Raw genomic sequence first — 22,818 nt, forward strand, 5'->3', positions numbered from 1 at the left:
GGTGCATTACCACTTTATACGAGTGGTCATTGAGGACAAGTCCATTGAGCTTGTCAAGGTCGTCTCAATTGACCAAAATCTTGCAAATCTGCTCACTAAAAGCCTCTCAATGGAGCATTTTACCTTTCTTAGAAAGTTGATTTGTGTTGGATGAGATGTCATGTTTCCTCATCCTATTGTACTTATGTACATTTGTATAAAAAGAAAGCACTACTATTTGTACTACTAAGATAAGCACCTAATCAAGAAAAGGGACACTCATATATTGCATTAAGAGTTTGCAAGGTTTTGATAACAGACATTGAAATCTAGAGTACAATCCCAAAGGTGTAACTACTCATAAGAAATACATGACAATGGACTAGCTCATCTTATTTGACATTACAACATTACACTATGTGGAAGACCATAATATGATATCAGAATCTGGAAATGTCACGACCCAAATGACGGATCGAAGAGAAAGTAAGGAGAGAAGAGGAGAGGGAGATAGAGAGGATTGAGATACAAGAGGAACATGACACGTCTTTCCTGATCCTTTTATAGCTTCTAGTGCATGTATTGTCGTGAAGTCCATTTGCCAGAATCCTTGGCTAATCACTGCTTGTATTACTAATCATTGTTGGTGTTAACATTGATGGACTCTTTTAGCTATCCTTCTATGAATGCTATTTTGGGCCACCAAATCAGGCTATCTTACATCTAACACATGGCACACATGAAGGACTCAAATCCAAAAGAGTCACTCTTCCATGGCACCTTCATCTTTTGGACCAAGTGCATCTTGTGTAGCTTCTAGTAGTACATGCATTGGCTTGGAAGAAGATTTGATAGAGTCGATAATGGTAGATTAGGTGGGATGGGTAGAATCAAATGGGGGGAGGGGGCAATTTTAGGTAGGGCATGGTCCGAGAGGTGCCAGATGAGGGTGGGAGTAGAAAATAGTGTAGGTGGTTGTGTTGAGGTCTATGTGGTTCCAGTGTGGAGGTTGTAGAATGTAGATTTCCAAGTAGTAGACACCAACTTGCGCTACTTGTTGGAGCTAATCACATTGAACCCTTGCCACTAGGAGCTACTGCATTAGATGCTTAATCCTCTCATCTTGCCAGGTAGCAACATTGTAGAGAGTATAAATATGCGTCATCTTCTTGGATGCCATGGCCTCTACCTGTGTCAGTCTCCCTTTTAGTTGTTCCACTTCAGCACATAGTTTGATGTCAGGCTCTGCCTCTTTTGTCTCTATGCACTAGTATTTGCCCTCCTCCTTGGAATTCTTCTAGAAGGTGCACTTTTTTTGGAATGTGCCAAGATCAACAAACATTCAAGCTTGGGTGCGGGCTCCTACTATGGTTGCGAGTGTGACTAGGACAACCAAGTCGAAAGATATAACATCCCAATGCATTTTCCAATCCGAGGTTTTTTGAATTGATTGTAGAATATGCTTATATAAGTACTCAACCTCTACATCTACATTAGCTAGCCATCAATGATGATTGTTTTGGAGGACTTGAACTCACTCCAGAGCCTCGTCATGCTATTGCTCAATGGCCTTGCAATGCTCCATGAGTAGAAGCCATCTGGGATCCTGAGAGAAGTGCCATTGTGAAGTTAAAGGTCTCGGCAAAGCTTCCTTGGGGAGCTTCATCATCATTGAGGGGGATTGGTTCTTAGGCATGGCCGTTCACTTGGACTTGAGGGCCTTCATACAACTATAGCAAGATGGACTCGTCTTCAAGATGTACTAGGGCGCTCTCCCACAAGAGTGCAAGGATAACATCAAGGCACAAGCAATGTACCCACGTGTTGATAGTGTCCTTGCACTCTTAAGGGAGGAACCCTATTAAGGCAAAGAATGGATGAAAGCATGGTTGTTGTTGGTGAGAGGTGAGTAGTGATAGATAGATGACAAGTGTGAGGGTGTGTTGAGAGCACAAGGGTATGAAAATAGAAATCACAATGAAGAGAAAGGCAATCAAAATGTTACATTTAAGGGGCTAGATGCATCACAACAGGTGGGGGGTTTGAATGTGGCCAATGCATGTTTGCCACATCAACACATAGAGCCATAAGGAATTATGAGTGTTGCACAATTCTCGATATATGAGGGTTGATATGATTTGATTTTTTGGCTGATTTTTGTTATTTTTGAGGACTGGATGGTTGATTTTTGATGGATTTTATATGATGATTAGTTGGTTTGGAAGTGTTTGAGTGTTTTGGATAAGGTTGATTAAGTTTGAGAAGCTCATGACGTTTTTTAGTGTGGAGATATAATGTTTTGTTGATGCCTTGATAATGTACCATGATCATGTGTCAAAAACTACCTTCTACTTTTTGTTGGGCCATGGTCTTGAACAATCTTGTAGACTATTCTTGAGAAGCTTGTCTTTGGAATGATGAGATCAAAGGAGCATTGATACTTTTTTATTTCTCTCAAGGCCCATTGTACCTAGCATGTACATGTGTTTCTTATGGGGATGTTGAGGAGGACCCCTCTCTGGGTGACTTGAGGACGTTGAGTTAAGGTTGAGAAGGGAATAGTTAATTGGTAGGTTGTGAAGGGCTATTGTTAAAGATTGCATTTGAGTTAGTAAATGCTCCACTAAGTTAAATAGGATATGGGACTTCAAGAGGAAGCTTCTATGTGGATACCTTAGTTCTCACCATCTTTCCTACACAACAAGAGATTTGGAACTTCAATGAATAGGATAGAGAGTGAAACCCTGACATATAGTGGTTAAACTTGAAGACTCATTTATATCAATGCACACTCTTTCTTTCTCTGTTAAACAATACCTTGTGTTCCCATTGGTGAATGCATTCTTCATCTTACCATCTTAGCTCTTTTCTAACCCATGTGCTATCTTCTTAAAGCTATGTTTCAAGCCACTTGGTAGTATGATTTTCTTTAGCACTTGTGCATTATAACACATTCTTTTAGTGACATGACATGATGCAGTCATGTTTATAGCCAATTTATTAGCACTCTCATTTGCTTTCTTGTACGAGAGTTGAACTTCATCTACCATTATGATCATATATCCCCATGATACTATAATTGGATTGCTTCTATTCATTCCCCCACCATGATCAATTTTTCTTTGGTATCCATGGTACCCTATCCACTATTTCCATCCCTTATGTTGGCCAAACTTCAATACTTCCATTTTTTGCAAAATATGGCCCATGGGTCTCAAGCATTTGCTACAAAGGCACACATCATACATGGATAAAAATAATCAAAATAACTTATATAATTCATATACTTTAAATATCTTGACTTTGTACATACCATATAATGTGTGATAGAATATTTACTCCATGCTTACACTATATTTTTGTAGAAGCTATGTATAACATCAGTGAACTCTTGCTTATCTCCATTGTCAAACACCATATTTTGAAGTAAGGAAGTCAATTTATTGAGACTAATCCAAACCTTGACTTTTTCTAACCTTGTTTTTCCTCTATTACTTTGATCAAGAATCACAATGTGCAAATTTTTCAACCTGTCATAGTCTTGCCGTGTTGCATGAACTATGGCGTTTCCTTCCTAATTGATAGGTATTAAAATAAACTTCTTGCCCTCGGCTCCTCCAAAGCAAGGCTTCTTGGACAAGTTACTAGATTTTCTTGATCTCTTGTTTTTCTTTTTAATCATTACTTAATGCTTGTGTAGCCCACTCTTTGATGGCACTCACTCCATATTTTTACACATTGCAATTCTTTTTTATGTTACATTCTATAAGCAAAAAATATATATTGATACTTTTTTTTCATAATCCTAACAAAAGCATATCCCTTTAAGGACATATCTATAGTTTTATGTTATAGAATATATGGTTAAAGTCCTAGCTTAGACTTTAAAAAGTGAGATATTTTTTTGTCTAAATAAAAGAAATTTGGTCATCGTTCTAGAAAATACTTCCAATGAGACTCATAAAGATATAGAACTTTAAAAGTCTTTTTATAAGACATCTCTCTATGTAGCTCCCTCCTCTCCAAGCATTACCAAGAACCACCATATAGCTTCTCTACAATATGGAGCATATATGTGAGAGGATACATGTCTGATGCTACCTTTCACATGTGAATATAGAAGTTACATCTTCCTTCTTGCAATACAAGTAACTAATAGAGACACATATCTAATGTTGCTATGTCAAACCTGAAGATACAAGCTATATACTTCCTTCTTGCAATCCAAGACAGTAGCAAAAGACTCCTTTAAGCTAACCTATTATCATAGCCACTCCCCATATGCTATGACATCTCTTGTTGTTTATAGCACAAAACAATAGATGCTATGAGCTTCTTACTGAGGAGACATGCTGCCTTAAGTTGTGTTGCATGTGTTTGAAGTCACGAAGATATAGACATGCTATCTTAAGCTATGTTGCACATGTTTGAAGTCACAAAGGTGTGAACATGCTACAAAGAGGTTTTTGGTCTTTCCTATGCTATGTTGCATGTGTTTGAAGATATAACCTAGCTACAATGCAACTAGGGGATGATGTAATACATGGATGCCACAAATGCTACAGGTGTCATGCAATGGTGATACTTGAATAACATCATGGCACATTGGTGGAAGTAGTTCAATAGCTTGGCATGTGGCAAGTTGAATCGCTAGCTAAACAACACACTAATAGTTGAGCCTCTCTAGAAATGTTGAAATGGAAAGAGCAGCAAGTACAAACATTGATGATGGACCGCCTAATTAGATGGATTGGCAAGTCTACACTTAGCACTTCGGTGGTCATTATGATTCTCACATGACTACTAACTTATCACTGTAATATTTCTGCTGAAAAATATTACGAGCTGTGTGAGTCTCATGCAATGACAATTCGGCATTGAAGATACGAACGGTGCGATCTTTATGTTGTACACAACACGACCCTCCACTGGCAAAAATCGAGACTAAGGTTTAATAAAAACCCGCATATCTACATGTGAACCTCCTCTTAGGAGGAGGTCAAACGGATAATTGATAGATTTATGGTAATTTTTTTTAAAAACCCTTCTTTCCCCCTAGCTGAAGGCTGTGTTGGAGGAGAGGGAGTAGGCGGGGATGACTAAGCGCTAGTGCTGGAGATTGTGGGGTTTCCCTTTCATGCATTTTAACTAAGCGTTACGTGCTGCGCTACTTTAGGGACTAGCACCGGAACTTTCGTGCTAGTAGTCACATATATTTAATTATGGAATGATCCCTAAATGCTATGCACAAAGAGGGAAATCAGAATTTGTATCTTTTCAGTAATTAGATCGTCGCACAAATTGTATCCCCCCCTTACCGTTTAGGTGTTGCTGCGGTGCATAGGTGTAAATGGTTGTTTTGTATCATTTTTGTATGTAAAAAACAATAAACGCGGACTATAACACAAAGGACAAGCCCAAAATCGATCAGGCCATGCATTAGGCAATGTGGGGGGGGGGGGGGGGGAGGTCCCCTTCCCTTCACCTATTAAAAAAAAAAAGGAGGGCGTGAGAAAGAGAAGACTGCGCCAACTACCGCCGATTAGGGGAGTCGTGAGGCTGAGCCGTGAGGAGGAGCTGCCGTAGAAGTTTTGTGCTGCCGCTGCCTATAGCGTGACGCCGCCAGTTGCCAAATCGGCCGCCTTCATCCCTTCGTCCACGTGGTCTTCATCACGTTCCCCCCCAGAAGCTTCCTCGAAGCTTCTTGGAAGCTTCTAAGGGGGGGGGCTCTCTAAGCCCCCTTTTCTATTGGCCCTTCTCAAGTGGACTTTTACACCCCCGGGATTTAAGCACCCTTACATTCCCCATAAAGCTCACACTAGCTGGGTTTTTAAGCCCCATTCCATAGCATTTCCACAAAGCCTTTTAACCCCCCGGTTTCCTTTTAAAGCCTCCCATTGCAATCCCCACACAAGTTCGTTTTAAACTCCTAGGTTTCCTTTTAAAACCCTTCCCACACAAGTCTTTTAAATCCATTGTATCCCTTTTCGTGAAGGCCCTATTATATTCGAAATTTCCAAGTCCCCTTTCCCTTACACTCCCCAAAAGCCATTTTGCCGGTTGTAAAGTCCTTCTCGTGGACTCACGTAAGCCCATTATAATCGGGATTTAAAGCCTTTCCCATTGTACCCGTCACAAACTCTTTGCCGAGTTTAAGGGCTCTCCCATTGAACCCTCCTAAAGTTAACTTCTCTTTCCTCGGAGCTTCGAGGAGGAAGCCTATAAGGCCTTTCAAAGCCCAATTCTGCAAGACGGTGCATCGGTCAAGGAAGCCGAATCTCAAAAGGAATTGCACATGCGAGGGAGATGGGCCAAGATCATAAGTCTGGGGCCAAGGCAAGGAGGTCGAATTCACGATGGCCCCTAAAAAGGCACAAGGCGCAACCGCAGGAGGATCATCTCCTAACATTCATGTGGACATTTCACCGAATCCACAAGTCTAGGTTTTCTTCCTATTTTTGATTTACGTCGTAATATTGCAATTATGCATGGTTAATTCATGGAAGTAAGATGCCTTTTACGATTGAAAAACATTGGCTATCTTAGGAGAAATAACTCACAATTGAAGAATCGGTCATTTGTATTTCTCAAAGAAACGAACAAACGAAGAACATAATACGTCTATGCATTCTTAGCAAATTGTTTTTATGCATTGCAAAGTAATGAATTCAGATCAAATAATGACCATCATTTCAAAGTCGAAATTATTGTAGTACACTTCGATTATGCATGGAAACATTAAATCACATGTCGCATTGTTTAGACATCTCTTCCTCCACAATGATTCATTAAAGAAGATTGCTAACAACCGTAGGAATTTGCAAGGCATGGAAATGATTCTAGGGCTGCATGAAGTAGATTAAACACTAGTCAATTGGCATAAATCTCAATCAACCACGTAAGTAGTTAGGAAAGGTTGTGTAATGCTCATTCGGCGTACAGATATTTCATTTAGAAATGAAGTTAGGAAAAGGCTGCATGGTTCGTTTTAAACATAAAACCCTAAAAGTTTAGTGGCATAAATCATGAATGCATGTCCTAGTAAGATCAATGGGAATTGTGTCGTAACTTAACATACGCTTTGATCTTAGCGAGTAAAGCTAGGGTTTGTAAATCTAATCATTCGTAGCCAATGAATCGTGTGCTTACGAGAATAGTATCGTAATGGTTTTACCCTAAACACCTAAACCACAAAGGACTCGCTTAGGAATGGTTAAATCGATGAAATATATCCCAAGTGCAAACTAGGATTTAACATGTTGAGGACGTGACCTAGTCGCACTTATTGCCAAATTGAAACTCTCATACCCTAAAGACCTGTCCACATTCACGGAATGTAGGGACAATAGGACATACTTGCAAGAAACGATCTAAGGTTCTACCCTAAGGATTGCCCGATTAAAAAGATGAAACTCGGATTGAGTTGGAACCCTAGGACCGATGATGTCGGCCTAGTGCAATCAAGAACGGATTGGATATGAAGACACCCTAACTCTATTTCCTAGCTAATCATGATTCTGTGATTAGAAGACACCATTCGATGGGTAAAATAGTCCCATAGATTAGATGCGTCACTTGTGCAACAAATTGCAGAGTCGCATGGTCTTGTGGTTGACCACAAGAGAATGGCCAATTCCTCGGAATGAGATTTGCAGATTCTTGCGCAAGTTTATCTTGCAAGATGATGAGTAGTCATCCTGATATAGTATCTTTCTTGGGAAAGGTGACCAAGATAAGAGGATTAGATAAATTTCTTGGAAGCAAAAGACCAATCAGTAATTTGGAATAACATAATTACTGCTAATAGAACTTAAGGTATTGGTTAAGTTGGGTTAATAGGGTACGGCCCTAACCCAAGGACATAAGGGTTAATAAATAAACCCTTGGGGATCTTGCCAAGTCGCAATTGATCCTAGATTGAGTGCTAGATGCATTCGAAGAGAAGGATTCACTCCTTAGCAGTTGGCCAAATAATGACCACTGGAAATGATTGTGCTTGTAACAGTTTAAAGAGCACTATTTACTTTGTTTGCTCAATGAATTAAAGGATGAAAAGATATCTAATGCTTCAGGTTGAAGGCCTGAAGGGAGAGACAGCCTCAGTTACCCCCGACTGTCTGCCTGACCCTAACCAAGGGGGTTGTTAACTGCGCCGGGAAGGTGGACTGAACCCACTGCGAGAGGTCTCTCCGTTGAGTGCTACTTGGAGCAGGAGGACGCTTGGGTGCCAAGGGGGGCTTTGGCCGTAAATCCCTCGCCTTTTGGGCCCTGCACAAGAGGCCAACATGACTCGGGATTGGATCTCGAGGCCCGCATACTAGTCTACAGGCGGAACCTTGGATTAGTAATCCATGTGGATTGCTGGATAGCCTTTGGGCGGATTATGGATAAGCCTACGGGCTGGACTTTATAAATGTATTCCAAAGATAAATATGATAACCTGTTGAAAAGAAACTTGTTTGACACTGCTTTTTTATGTCAAGTGCTATGATTACATGAAGGAACCGGTGCCTAGCGGGCTAATTAAGGAAGCTGCTTTGATGCATGTCCAACTAAATGTGGTAGGTAATTAGACAATTAAAACAATCGAGGAAAGTGCGGTGGATGTGGCCATGGGTCTGTCCTACGAATGGGTGGTCCCAGTTGGCCGGGAACTTTTCTCAATCATGATGATAGCAAGAAGATCGTTTCAAAGGAAATGAATAGCAAGGGCACTGACCTAGAGTCTAGGTTATAGTAATCCCGGTTTACATTGTTTTAGGGGAACAGAATGGGACTATGCCTTATGGCAGAGAGGTCGAGCCTTGCATCCCTCTCATTTCCCATTCTCCTTGAACCAAGTGCAGCGTGAATCCGCTTTGGCCTTGGCATTTCTGCATAAAGTGGTTCGATTGGGGTTCGACTCTAGTTGCCGTTTAGGAAATGACCAGTAGGGGAAACCCTGATTCAGGTCGATCCTAAGTGGGAATGGCTAAAATACTTCCGCTATGTGGTAGACGCAGAAAGTCCTGGATCGCAAACCCCATAATATTCCATGGGAGTGGTGGGCGGAGCTTTCTAGATCTCCTTTCCGATGGACTGCTAAGACGTGTTCCGAAGAGGACAGGTGGACACGTTACAATCACTTATTATATTTAATTTGTTGCACATACCTACATGCTGGCATAGTTATAGTGCTAATTGATTAGTATAGTTTGGTATGTACTGTTTGACTTAGTAGGCCACTTTACTTTATGTTAGATCTTATCTACACTTTATGTTTATTGCATAGAAAAGAAGAAGAAGAAACTAATAAGAAAATGTTTTGGTCTCCATCTCTCTTCTTATGTTTTTGAGTGAGCTTCCTCTTGTGTGTACGGTGTGTGTTTATCACATCAACTCAAGCAAGTTTCCCCACCACATGATGCTTGACATGGTATCAAAGTGGCACCATTGAGAGAGGCTGATTTTGAAGGATGAAGTGAATAAGAAGAAGCAATGATCCGAGCAAGAAAACAATGTTTAAGAAGCTCTCCCATTCTTCCACTCTTTCTCTTGGATAGTGCCTGTGGAGGCACCACCAAAAGCAAGGCAAAGCGAAAATATCAAATTGCTATGAGATTTGGTGTAAGAGAAAAACAGTATATATTCGACTCAGTAGAGTAAAATTCCTAGGTTATTATGAGATTGCTTTTCTGGCCATCTAAGACCATTTGAGGCTCCGTTTTAGACTTTTAAGGTTGCAGATACTAGTTTCAGGGTATATTACAATTTTAGCATTGTCGATCAAAAGTGGGTGCACATGTTACAAATTTCAAATTTGTATGTTTTGAGGTGTTTTTCAGGAAGCAAACACAAGTTTTATCTACAAACATGTTGCAAATTACATGTACTATTGAGTACTCAATGAAAGAGGCTACTTGGTGTATTGTTGTGCACTTGTTGTGAAAGGTTACACAAGATTTTCTTGCTATTTTATATCAATTTTGTGATAATGGGAGAGAACAATGGGAGCCCCATCATCGAGAAGTTGGACAACAATAACTACCCATCATGAAAGTTTCGCTCATAGATTACCTCATGATGGATTATGCATATGTGGGTGTGTGTGCATGTAATACTTCCACGCAATTAAAAATTAGTTGGTTAGTTCGAAAGTTAGTTAGCCTATTAATAAGTTAGTAAAGTTACTAACTAAAGACTAACTAAAGTAAAAACTAACTAACAATTTTTATTAAAATGTGAATGAGAGTTATGAGCCATATTAGTCATTAATGTCAATGTATATAATATGGATGGTCCAAAAATATTAGATTTTTGGATAAAACTAGCATATTTTAGATATTGTTTATTGTAAATATGCTAAAAAGCTATGGAAATTTCTAGAACAAGATGTCATGTAAAAAAAAGCAACTGGCTTTTTCAGCCACTTTTGGAGATTTAATGGAAAAAATAAAGGATTGGCGAAATCGCACGTGTCGCAATCCTAGTTTACAAGCAACAAACAACACTTCAAACAAGGAGAAGAAGGATGATCTGAAAATTTTCTAATCGAGTGTCTTTGGGTTTAACCCCCCTTTCGGAGCCAATGGAACCATGAGATTTGTGATTTGAGCATCAGATTGCATCTTAGAAGTTTTAGATCACTCATTTTACCAAGATCCTCTCGTCAAAGAGCTCTTCTTCTTAGCCAAAACCCTTCTTCTCTAAGTTAACTATAAATATAAGGCATGGTGAGCAGTTTAGAGAAGCATAAGGAGATTTCGAGAGAGGCTGTAAAAGAGAGGTAGAGAGAGGGAGGTAGAAGGATACCCCTCCAAGAGGCTGTGAGAATGAGCTAGAGAGAGAGAGAGAGAGAGAGAGAGAGAGAGAGAGAGAGAGAGAGAGAGAGAGAGAGAGAGTACGTGTGTATGAAAGGAGCTACCTAGAGAGGCTGCGAGGGAGAGAGTTAGCTCAATTCCCCCTATCTCGGTCTTCGACTAAGCCATCTTCTCTTACACTCTCCCATCTCGAATTTATTCTACCTTCCCTATCTCTCAAATATGCTCACGGATGACGGCTCCAAAGTGACGAGGTGGAAGGACCATGGGAACCACCGCAATCGATCAAGGAACGGGTATTGCTAGAGATACAGGAATGCCCAAGGTTATTGGAGTTGCCACTACCAACGGAACATCGAGTGTGGCAAACGCAAGTGCGAGCAAAGACGAAATTCACAATGTTGTTGTGCCAAACCAAGTTATTCATTACTAGGTTATTATTTGCCAAATAAAATATTAGCTTCTACACTTACCCAAATTGACTATTTCATCTAGAAATCATACTAGTACATGCATAAACAATGAATCACTATGATTTATAGTTAGATTAATTGAGATTCTAAATCATGGAATCATGATGGAAATAGTTACAAGAGGTTATTGCACATATGACTGTATGCGCACTCAAGATTAGTAAAATAACTTGATATAATTATTATCAAATTCGACAAGGTTAAGCGTTGACTAACACTTAAGAAGTGAAACTCTATTTAAAGGGATCTATAAGTCATCTCATTAAGTTATTGGCACAATATATTTCTTTAAGGAATTTTGCTTATGTTGGGTAAGATAGCCCGAATGGAAAATTCATGCCTTGCTTAACATGTTGTAAGAGATGTACTCATCACTTCTTTATGGGGAACAGAGAATCCTCATTAGAAAGTAAGGTTACCTTGGGATAAGGTCTACCTTGGCTATGGAAGCTATGAATTGCATGATGGTGTGATTGTCATTGCATCATTTGATATACATTTGAAAGGACTATTTGTGTTTCCTAGAATCTAGATCTTTGATTGAAAACATTGACAAACAGGATAAAAAGAAAAGTTGCACTAGGCTACCCCCAAGCTAGCTATGAGACCCTACTCCAAGGGGTCATGGTTATTGCTTTGAGGGCAGTAGGAAATGTGGGTGCTAGGGGGGGCTTTGGTTGTAAATCTTGCATTGTTCCTAGAATATGACAAGCCCCTTCAGGACCAAGGATGGGATCTTGGAACCCTAAATCCTAGTTACAAGGGTGGCTGGAATTTTGATGGGCAGAATACCCTTGTGGAATGCAGACTTCCGCAGGGTCGAAAAGATGGAAATTGTAATAAACTTCCAATATAATAATGAAGTTTGTTTTATTCAAGGATTGTTTGAATTGTATGCGTATTTGTGAGATAAATTATGTGTAGGAACATGTGATTTAACAAACTAGTTGGTTGTATATGTTCCAATAAATGTCCTGTAGGTAATTAAAAAACTACAAATGATTCTGTCATCAAAGGAATGTGGGTGGGCATAACCCTCGACGGGTGTATCCAATCATAGGGTGGTCCCTCTCGGTTAGCTGGGAGCTTTTCTAAATTGGCAATAGAAATAGGAAGATGATAAATTGACCCAACTAGTCGTTAGGTAGAATCGACTTGCATTGTTTTAGGGGGTCGGAATGGGATTTTGCCGATTTTTCCTTATGGGCCAGGAGGGTTAATGTACCACACTCCCCTCGTATCCTGTTCTCTTTGAACCAAGTGCAATGGCAAGTCCACTTCAAATCGAGTAATCCTGTAGAGGTGGAAACTCAAAATTATTGATGCTAGCTGGCTATCAAGAGACCCATATGATTTTAGGAACCTGAAAATTCAGGTCTATCCTAGTGGGTTCGATCGGAACACTTCCATTGCAATGTAGACTTAGTGGGGTCTAAGTGACAAAACCCGTGATGTTCTAAGGGAGCACCGGGCGGCATCATTTGGAAAACCTACTGATGGACTACATAAAGGTGCGCCTTGGAATGAGCGTGGTGGACACCTCACAGCCCATGTACTATATGACGATGAGCTAGAGTTTGTAGATCTCTCTCTCTCTCTCTCTCATTTTTACTTGTGCTCCTAGCCCTCCCCCCCCAAAAAAGGGGGAAGCTATAGAATTTGTAATGTGGAGGGTCGAGAGTTTTGGACAATTTGTAGAAGAAAGTTTGTAAAAAATATTCATCTTCTTTAGTATCTTTTTGGGATGACATCCTTGCTCTCCTTGCTTGCCAAAAAGGACTACCTTTTTGGTTGCTCACCATTAAGGAGTTTTCTTTTCATGGCTTTTTTTCCCTTAATCTTATCACAAATAACTTTGGTTGCGCACCATGAAATGTTCACATGGGGATTATAACTTCATGGTTGCACAACCAATTTTATGAAATGTTGACATGGGGATTATAAATGAACAAGGTGAAGAATCAATGCACCTGAAGCTTTTGCTAGATGAAGGAGGGAAGGGCAAGGATCTGTAGTAGGGATGAGTGAGCAAGTAGAGTTGAAGGATACGCTATTGATTGTGGTAGTACTTGATGTGGCATTAGCAAGAATATTGAGATGGAGGAAGGAAGTGAAGTTGATGCTAAAGAAATTGTGAAGATCCCATATAATATTACTAATTTATTATCTTATGATGGTTTTGATGTGGGCATTGGAAATAATATGGAAGACCAAGAAGATAAAGAGGAATTGTGCCCAAATGCAAGTGGAAGGATAAATGAAATCTACAAGATAGAGGAAGCAAGTAAAGTTGATGCTAAAAAAACTACAAAGATCTTAGACAATGCTCCCAATTCATTAGCTTATGATGGTCTTGATGTGCATATTGACATGGATATTGAAGATTAAAAATATCAAGCAATGATGTTTTTTATTGAAAGTTTTGTTGGAAAATCCAAAGCTAGAGAGGATGTTGGCAACATTGGTAGTTTGGAGGGTTAATTGTATTTGAAGCCTATAGCTAACATAGGTCCAGTTGAATCTTCTAACATTACTAAGTTTTATTCAAAACAATAATAGGCCAAAATCATGGCTATTAAGATCTACAAAAGTGAGGCATAACAATTTTATAGTACCTGGATGTGGCACAAAGTCCACCACTTTTGCTCAAGTGGACACCATCATGGCTAGTTTCTCAAGGGAGAAATCAATGCAAGAAACTAACTACACTTGATGAGCTTGACAAACCTACACAAATGTTCAAGAAAGGCAAGGAGCTTAAATGATGTGCAAAGGAAACAAAGAGGCTACCAAATGAGATATCAAAGTGACTCATCTAAGTGAAGATCCCTCAGCAAGTTGATTGAGTCTATGTTGTGAACTTGGAACCATACAATGATAACATTGATTAGTGCTCTTCTTACATAAACTATTTGGTGGGTTCTTCAACACATGACATTAAAAGGAAGTATTAAAGACCATCACATAAAATGTATCAATCAACAACCCAAATTCTAAAGTGCAATTGCTAAGACCAAATGACTATTTGGTAGTTTATGAAGTTAATGGAGAATAGTTACGTTACATTGTGCATAATATCATTGTATAACATTTAGCAATGTAGGGTTAAGAGTAGTAGTCATCCCACTTTCCCCCACTCATCTAATAGTAAATTTACAACTTTACATCATTATCACAAGTGATGATTTCATAAGGTCATCCAAAGACTATTTGCTACATTGGCCATGGCTTAACCCTAACTCAAGGCTAACATCCACAATCATCACCCACCTCCACAACCATTCAAATAGCATTTTCATGGCATTCTCTTGTTGTCATGACATACTATGTATACCAATGTCATAGATTGATCTCTTTATCTAACCCATAGATAGAGAAATCTTTCTATCTATGCCATATATAGAGAGGTCTATCCATGGCATACTCTTGTTGTCATGACCTATGCAAGTTGGCATGGCATCATAAGGCAAAGACTTGAACACTACAACTTTCTCACTCTCTCTTTGTCATGTTCTGCAGAGACTTTGCATTTCCTCCTCTCCCATCATTAGAGCATGACCACATAGATGCAAAAGCACTTTTGATCTCATTTTGGTGATATTGAGGAACAGTTCCACTAAGATGAGGTGGGTGCACCCACGAGTGTCTTTATCAACATCCTAGCTATAGGAAACTCTAGCTCAAGTTTTGTAGTTGCTATTTATGCAAGTGTTGGAAGCGTAATCAAGCTAGCTAGCTTTTGCAAGGCATGAATAGGCAAGCAGATGTAAGGTCTTTATTGTGTATATTGTCAATCGATCTCTTGGTAAGTGCTAAATTTGAACATGTTAATTAAGCTTCTTAATGGTGTTTTTCATTACATTAAAGTAGTGTACATTGCCAATTATTTGTTGGTAGTGACTAAATGATAGAATAGCAATTATTCATCAAGTGTTGAAGGAGTACTGCATTGGTCTATCTTGCTTAATATGTTAGTTTGCTTTGAAATGTGTTTGGAGTTAACATATCATTATTTGTGTACATACTTGCATATCATCTTTGAACTTTTAGGCATGGAGGAATGAGATTGTTTCCATAACATATTTTCCTTATATTTCATATTTTAGTGATACTAACAAATTTGGCCTCTCTAACAAACTTTACCTTATCATCAGCTTTTGTTTTATGATGATAGGCTTTTTCATTATCACACACTTCTGTCACATGTTGCATATTTTGGTGTCCTTTTCTTCCACAACTTCTTCATTGTTGCCATTAATGTTGGTGGCTCTTATTATTCCATGCCTAAAAAGGTGCCTCTACATGCACTACTACTGTAGAATGTGTTGCACCTAGATTTTGTAATAGTCCCAATGTTTGGTTAGTTTTCCTATGGAGCTATTGGATAGATTTTTGGCAAGAATACGGGGCAAGTATCAATGATGATCATTTGCATACTAGAGGAAGCAATGGCAGAGGTAGCTATTATTATTTCAATAGCAACATAAGCATTTTCAGGAACAAGTGGGTAGAGGCAAAAATGGGCAAAGTCATTTGCATTGACTGACAATAGTAAGTCAAATGTGTCGAGTAGATGTGGCAACTTGGCAAGTGATATGCATTGAATGTAGGCATATGTTATCTTTCATCTCTTTTTCTCTACATTCATTCTGATATACAACAAACCATTAGGAGAATTGAATTTGAGTTTCTCTTGAGGTCTAACTTAGGTTTGAAGCTAAAATTCATCGGAATGATTGTTGAGAGTTCACCATAATGTTTAGAAGTAAGTCTCAGCCTTGTTTCAAACAATATGTTATTTTGTAGATCTATCATGCATCTTAACTAATTATCTCTTAAATTATTCACACTAAATTCTTATTGTGCAAATCTCTCATGTGCCAAACATGCAAAATCAACAATGCATAAACTAGAGCTAGTTATTAAGCTATTTGATATTTCGTTATGCACCAAAGGACTAAGGTATTGGACAATATATGCAAGCATATAGTTTGGGGCTTTATAACAAAGACTAAGGGGCAAGAGCTGTGTACAAACCTTTCGAGTGTGTAAAAGGGCCTTGGGCTTACATGAAGAAGTTGGACCAATGGCCCATTTTCTTCGACTTTTATCCTTCATATATCTGAAGAAGCATTTCTATGGTAGAAAACCTTGTCCATGTTTGAAGAGTATTGTTGATAATCATATGAGGAAGTTTAGAATTCTTGATAGCCATATACTTTAGAACTTTAGCACAAATATACACATATGTTTATGGCATGGACTTTCTTGTTTAGAGGAAATAATACATCCAAGAAAAGCCCCATTAAGAGTGGCTCATTAGCCTCTAAGTCATTTTCCATGATATCCCCATTTGAGAAGCCTAAACTTATGCAAATGACATCTTTGAGTTCTCTCATAGATGTGGACAAGAATCCCACCAATTCTGCTTGATTGAGCCACTTGATGTTGCCAACAATTGGGTTCAAGCTATTGTTAAGCCCTACAAATTTACCTTCTTTTTATGCATACCCTCTGAGGAAAATATAGGATGAAGATTAAGAGGGCCACATGACCAAAAATTATACTCCAAGTGTAGGTGGTTCTATGAATTCATGTGGCTTGATATTGACATCAAGCAAGAGTATTTGTTAAAATGATTCCACTTTACCAGAATTAGTAAATTTGGTATGAAACATGAATTTTGGTCTACCTATTCCTACCTTCAAATGACATTGATGGGGGGATAGTTTTAGTGAGTGTAAGAGTTTCTTCTTATAGTACAAAATGAAGAGTCAAGTTTAGATAGAGAGAGGGGATAAAAAGATGTGGCAACCTGCTACTTTCAACACGTGTCTTAGCTGAAACTAGACATTGAGCAAATTCGTGTAGAAAACAACCACTAGGATGCAAACAACTAGCACATCAATGCACAAACAACAAAACAAGATGGCAAAGGCTTTCTTGGAGACTTGAAGGCCATATAGCAAGGTAGCATGCAAAAAACATTACCATCCAAATTGTCGATAGCAAGCTAGATAGTTTCAAGGCTAAGGTTGATGACTCATCACAATAGTAGTTGGTTGCTATTAAGCCAAGAGATGCATAGATCTTTCAATAGATTTTTGAAGAGAGCTTTGCAAGGCTAGCAAACATGCATGGATTAGACTCAGTTGGGCTTCTTAACTGCACAATTTGTCACATCAATATAACATTGAGTGAAGGTATTTTCATATATGCTAGTTCATGTTTCTTCATAACAAATGTAACACTAAGTGAAGGTGTACAAACATGAGAGCAAGGCCATGGGACTTGGATCCAAGATTTTTCTAAAGCTTCCATGTTTAAGCTTTCAAAAAGTATGTATGTTTTGGAACATCTTGATTGCATTTGGAGAAAAGGTTAGAGAGATCCATGTTTGTGATGCAAAAGATGTTTCAAAAGCAAGTGTTTCACAGGTGTGTTCTTTGTAAGTATGCCATGATGTAACAAGAGTTCTCTTTTGGAAAAAATTTGGAGTTTTGTTGCTTATGGTGGTTTTGGAAGTAAGAAAGATGTAGAACTTGGAACAACTAGTCTTAATGGCTATGGTTCTCTTTGTTGCTTTGGAGTCAATTAACTTTGTCAAGGGCTTGTGATGCCTTTGAAAGCTATGGTATCTTGACATTATAGTGTTTAATGATTCAAGGAATTGGGACTTTTAATGGGTTCAATGTTATCAGGATACAAATTTAATGAAGTTGACATAATGTGACAAAGGGTTGTCTTGTACTTTACTAGTCGCATTATGTTATTGGTGCTAGCATTTATTGTGGGGGTTGACCTGTCATTTTAGGCCTTATTTTTTATGGCAAAATGGTTTGTGATTATGGCCTATATAGATCAAGCACTTCTCATTCATCTTACTCCTTCAACATATACAATATCCTTAAGTCTTATTGAGGAGAGGGAGTTGGTGCCTATAACTAGTGTCTCACTATTGGGTTTGTACAGTCTCTTGCCTTGGTTTATGGATTCCATTCCCTGAGCATCTCTCTTTAGGGTTCTTTTATTATTTGCATTGTTTTTCTTTCTGTCTATGTTTGTGTAGTCCATTTCGGTAGCCTTCTCACATTTCCATCATTACATCCTATTTTGGCATGGTAAACATGCATCCATGTTAGGAGTTTTAGTGCTACTTTTTGTTGCTTCAAGTCTATATTAACCTTTATTTGCTACTAATTGAACCTATTCTACACTATCACAGCATCTATCTTACATGCGCAACATCATTTCCTACCAAATTTTCTTGTTTTCAATTCTTTCAACATGTATTTTGTACCTTGTAGCTTGGGTTTTCCGCTTTTATGTTTGCTATAGCAGTATGCATCTTATTTGAGGACTCCACAACTTATTTCAACCTTGGTATTCTTTGTGTTTTTCTCAACTACTTGTCAAGAAATATATTAGTGTGATAGCAACATTTAGGAGCTTGAAAGGGTTGGCTTCTTAAGGAAGCTAGCAGTTGAATCTATGTATAAGGAACATTGAATATGTGTTGATGATGGGCTAGGTGGATTGATTATATGTCTATTGCAAGGAATCTTGATGATAATATCATAACACTTCAATACATAGAAGATGGATTATTGTCTATGGATGAGAATAGGGATGGTAGATTGTAATGTGCCGCCCAAGTTGCTTCCTTGATAGTACGCTCTTAGTAGTCCATCAAGAGATGTCCTAGAAAACATTGTTCAGGATTTTGATGAAAACCCTTGGAGTTTGCTAACTAGGCTCGCTTGAGTCTACCCTACAGCGAAAGTTCCAGCCGTTCCCACGAAGATCAACGTCAGTCTTTTTAGTCAAATGAACTACTAACAGTCGATCAGTGTCAATGGTCTGAATTTCCACCCGTGATAGAATTTTCTAATTGAAACGAGCTTGCATTCTGCTAGGTTCAAAGAGAACAGGAGACGAAGGGAAGTCATTCCGTTTGTAGTGATTGTGTTCACAGTGTTATTGGCAGCTTTTGCCTTCACAACCTTCAAAACTTTATTGCCATTGTCTTTAATCGCAAGACTGTAGAGGGGATTTTTGGCAAGAGAGCTTGGGGTTGTCGCAATTGGATTGATGGGGGATAGTGATCACTAGGAATTTAGAAAATTTGAGAAGATTCTTGATTTCACAGGGAAGTGGAGCAGAAGGGATGGAGGATTCAATTCCAAGAGCCCACGGAGTATCATGCTTTTTTTCGTGATGAGGATTCCCATCCTTGCACTTCTCTTGCTCCACTCCTTGCTCTACACTCTCGATAAGAGCCTCTCCTGTCTTGCTCAAGCTACCTTTCAATGGCTCCTCATGCCTTGTATTTATAGTTAAATTGAAGAAGAAGGGTTGTGGCCAAGAAGAGGAGCTCTTTGTGGGGGGTATCTTGGAAAATCAGCAATCTAGAAGCTTTCAAGATGAAATTTGATGCTGATTTTTTTATCTTTGAAGTCTAGAGAGGTTACCAAAGATGCCATGACTGATTCACCTAGCTCTCGGATGATCTTGCTTCAATCTAAGCCTCTCATCGAACTGAGAAGAGGGGGAGATTGCTAGAGTTATCTACAGTGATTGAGGAGGGGAATTCAAGCTTTTCATCATGCATTCAAGATCTCCAAATTTGAAGGATCATGGACCGTTTTTTTAAATTTAAAAAATTGGGGGGGGGGGGGGGGGGGGAGGGGAAGGGCGTTGGCCTATTCATCGTCATCTTCCTCTTCTTCTTCTTTTTCTCATAAAGCTTTAAAGCTTAAAGATTTTAGACTTGTGTTGCTTAGCTAAGTTTTAAATGGGTTTGGTCATTTATGACTTATGGCCCATGACTTGCATTCATGTGGTGACTTCCGTGAATGATGGCTTCAGTCCTTATAACCTAGGAAAGTGTCAGTTTACGAACTTCAGACTATCTTTGTCTCTTTATTTAATGGTCTAGAATTCTCTAAATCTAACTGCGGTGAGAAGTCAAGAAGATTGAAAAATAAAGTTGGAATATCACATCCTCTCCCCCTTAGAGGAATCGAGATGTCCTCATCTCGAATGAAATTGGGGATATTGGTTACATAGTGATTTTTTGTCAACCAAAGTGGCATCCTCTTTAGGGCAGTCTTTCCATTGGACAAGATAATCTCTAAGGGTTTTGCTTCTTAGAGTCTTCTCCCCCATGTCAAGTATCTTTTTTGGTTGAAGTTCGAGGACACCTTGACTTGGCATCACAATTTGTTGGTTGTTAAGTACATGGTCTGGGTTAGGAACATACGCTTTCAATAGATTGACATGAAATACATTATGTACTTTCAAGTTATTAGGGAGTTACAACTTGTAGGCATTTGGTCCTAGACATTTTAGCACCTTATATGGCCCACAATACGTGGGACCTAGTTTCTTGAATTCCCCCAAAGATAAGGAGCTCTTATTTGGACAAACTCGTATGAAAACCATGTCACCTTATTTGAAATTGTGTTCTTGCTGTCATTGATCGATATATGCCTTCTGTCGATCCTTGGTGGCTTAAATATATTGTGTTATAGTCTTTACTTACTAATCCATTTCTTCCAGCATTTGCCTAGATGCTTCTACCCATAGGGTAGGATCGAAAAAATTTAATGATGTAAGACAATCTTGCCCATATAGTGCCTGAAAAGAAGTCATTTGAATACTTTGATGGTATGATGCATTGTAAGTGAATTCAACTTAGAGTAGATATTGAATCCACTATTTGGGCTCCCTATTATAATAAGCTCTCAGTATGTCTTCAATAGCTTGGTTGACTCGCTCTGTTTGATCATCGGTTTGGGGATGGTAAGCAATACTAAAGCAGAGTTGGGGATAATAAGCAATACTAAAGCAGAGTTGGGTTCTTAGAGCTTTGAACAAACTCTTTCAAAAGTTTGATGTGAAGAGAGAATCGCGGTCGCTAATGATTCTCTAGGGTAATCCATGTAACATGAAAATTTTCTTAATGAAAAGCCTGGCAATATCAGAAGCCTTATAATTGGTTTTTACAGGAATAAGGTGTGTAACTTTTGTTAGCATTTCAATGACTACCATTATGGAGTTATATCCTCCTTGTACCAGGGGTATTCCAACTATGAAGTCCATGCTAATATACTCCCATTTCATTTGAGCGATGTCAAGTGGTTGGAGCTTTCCTGGCAACTTGACACATTCAGCCTTAATTCGTTGGTAGTTTAGGCATTCAGTGACATACTTCTCTTGAGCTTCTTGGAAACTATGCAATTTTTATGATAAATTTGGGGTAACATTCTTGGAAACTGTGCAATTTTTATGATAAATTTTCTCTCCAACTATATTTAGGAAAAAATTTTACTTGCTTAATCTACCTCAATATTTTAGAAAGGGAATTATGTATTACTTGGCCTTCTGATAATGATTAGGGTTTATACTTCAAAAGAGAGTTTTAATTTTAATTTTAAAAACTCATCAAATGGATAATATCTTCCCACTATTTCTAATTATTGAGGAGACAAACGGTTGGAAAAAATAATTCTTTACATCAATAGGATGGGAATACATTATTCGAGTAGTTTGGGAGCTCATTTTATTCTTGGAAAAGATTTTTCTACCACAATCTAGGCATGGCATTGCGATACATCCATCGCATAGTAATTAGGATTCTGGGAATGCATATCCAAAAATCTATATTTTAGGGGAAGATCAAGTAATCCATCTTTCTTGTAGTTGCAACAACTGGAGCGTCCTACAACTATGACTCGATCAATCGATATAACCTTTGTAACCTCCTCATAGATGTACAGTTTAATTTGACTTGTCATTCTCTAGCAAACATGTTTGAGTTTACCCTGGCCTCATAGAAGAGATAAATCTTGGCAACTTGAAGGGTTTCCATCCACCTTAACCTCTTTAAATTATTCTAGAGATAAGCAAGACTATTTGCATCAATGTAACAATACCCTCCACTTAACATCCATCGTCTTTTGTAATACAAGGGTGAAGGATTGTATATCTAATCTAATATTCACATCATCTGGTTTCTCCAATTGAAACTAGAGGAGCATATTGCTGACATAAGAATAACTTGAAAAATCAAGAATCATTCCCAAGGTTTGTCTTTATGCCAAAAATCAAGAACATATATTAACAAGAGAAGATTCTCACTACGTAAGGGAAATATATTTTATGATGTGATTATAACTAGTTTTATTTACTTATGTCATGTCCTATCACAATGTGCACTCTAATACTAGCTGTAATTTGCCGCCCGAGCTTCTTCCTTCGTTAGTAGCCCATCAAGAGATGTCCTAGAAAACATCGTCCGAGATTTTGATGAAAACCCTCGAAGTTTGCTAACTAGGCTCGCTTGAGTCTACCCTGCAATTCCAACCATTCCCACGAAGATCGACCTGAGTCTTTTTGGTGAAATCAACTATTAACGATTGATTAGTGTCAGTGGTTTGAGTTTCCACCCCTTATAGAATTTGCTGACTAAAATGGGCTTGAATTGTGCTAGGTTCAAAGGGAATGGGAGACAAAGGGGAGTGTGGCACTTTGATCCCTTTTGCCCATGGTTCTAAAGTGATGTA

This window comes from Lygodium microphyllum, chromosome 13, assembly GCF_053477565.2.
Source record: "Lygodium microphyllum isolate KBCC chromosome 13, Lygodium_microphyllum_v1.1.10, whole genome shotgun sequence".
Classification (NCBI taxonomy): Eukaryota; Viridiplantae; Streptophyta; class Polypodiopsida; order Schizaeales; family Lygodiaceae; genus Lygodium; species Lygodium microphyllum.